The sequence below is a fragment of the Phodopus roborovskii genome, unplaced genomic scaffold, assembly GCF_943737965.1.
Source record: "Phodopus roborovskii unplaced genomic scaffold, PHOROB, whole genome shotgun sequence".
In the NCBI taxonomy this organism is placed as follows: domain Eukaryota; kingdom Metazoa; phylum Chordata; class Mammalia; order Rodentia; family Cricetidae; genus Phodopus; species Phodopus roborovskii.
In genome coordinates this window covers 38669719-38671069 of record NW_026126517.1, presented here as the reverse complement: position 1 = coordinate 38671069, position 1351 = coordinate 38669719, and the positions used below count along the sequence as shown (strand labels likewise).

The 1351-nt window shown below is 46.9% G+C and overlaps 1 non-coding gene across 1 annotated transcript; it reads right to left on the bottom strand.

Moving 5' to 3' along the window:
• Positions 1-958: 958 nt before the first annotated feature.
• Positions 959-1076, bottom strand: LOC127232062 (small nucleolar RNA SNORA26). The gene has a single exon (XR_007835354.1). It is a non-coding gene; the product is annotated as a small nucleolar RNA SNORA26 (small nucleolar RNA).
• Between the last annotated feature and the right edge of the window lie 275 nt (positions 1077-1351).

Below are 1351 nucleotides of genomic sequence, written 5' to 3'. Positions count from 1 at the left end.
CATGAGTGCAAAGTCAGGTCAGTGGCTGCAGAGATGGAGGGAGAGCTGTGTGTCTGCCTGAGGTGGAGGGTACTGAAAAGAATGGGAGCCTGGGATCTACCCACCTGAGTCTGGTCCAGGGAGCACTCCCAAATCCCCAAGCCCAGGCAGGGTGGAGACAAGAGGTACCATCTCAGGGAAGAGGGCTTCTTCCTGCTGCATGCAGACATGCATGGAGGTACGAACCGACAGGATCCTCTCAGTGCCACCTCTCTGGTTTCTCCTTTGTGCCCTGACATTGTTGTAGCCTGGGCCTTTAAGATCTCCTTTAAGATCTGCTGTTTCCAGACTGCTGTGTCTGCTGGCATGGCCTCCCTGCTTTAAGCTCATCCTTAGGGTTTCCCGTTTTCCCTGGAGTCCCCTATCCACTATGTGAGGGTCTCATCCTTTGGATTGTAGACACTACTGTCTCTGTTCCATGTGCTTTAAAACATAGCATAGCTTGTGAGGAAAGGTGGGAACCAGGCAGGCAGTTGTCATCCTCAGCTGATCTTCCTGAAGACCCAGAGCACAGACCATGCCCCACCAGAGAGGTGTAACTACCATATCTTAAAGCAGGTACCTGTAGGCACTGGCTCACTAACTTACAGACTGCCTCTCCCACTCATTGGTTCCTTCCATCTCTCTGCCTGTCTCTTTTAAGTCACATTTTCACTGAAAGGGAAATAATTTGTGAAATTACAAAACAGGGTGTGAACATCATATTGCCATGCTCCACCCTGACTCTACTTGCCTTCTTGTAGCTGTTGGGTTTTGTTTTGTTTTTTACTCTTTGGTCTTTGACACTTTGCTCTTTTGGGTGCCTACAAATAATTACACAAAGGCTTATTCTTTCTTATGAATGCCTGGCTTAGCTTGGCTTGTTTATAGTGAACTTTCCTTTTTTTTTTAACCCCTGTATCTTTATTTTCATTTTTACATCTGTGACTCTAGAAAGGATCCAAAGAGGAGGTGCACAGCCTCTGCTCTGGGTTTCATGGAGAGTTCCTTTACCCTTGCGTGTTAGCCTCTTAAGCTACAGTGTGAACTTTTCTTAACTTAAATTATTCCGTCTACCTTCTGCCTCTGGGCTTTTAATCTTTCTCCATTCTGTACACCTTTCTTTACTTCTTACTGTGACAGCTTGTTGTGTAGGTGGGTGGCTGCCCCTAGAGTCCTCCTCTCCTCCTCCCACTCCTCTTCGGTCTCCTCTTCCCAAATTTCTCCTATTTATTCTCTCTGCCTGCCAGTCCAGCCTAACTTTTCTCCTGCCTAGCTATTGGCCATTCAGCTCATTGTTAGACCAATCAGGTGTTTTAGACAGGCAAAGTAA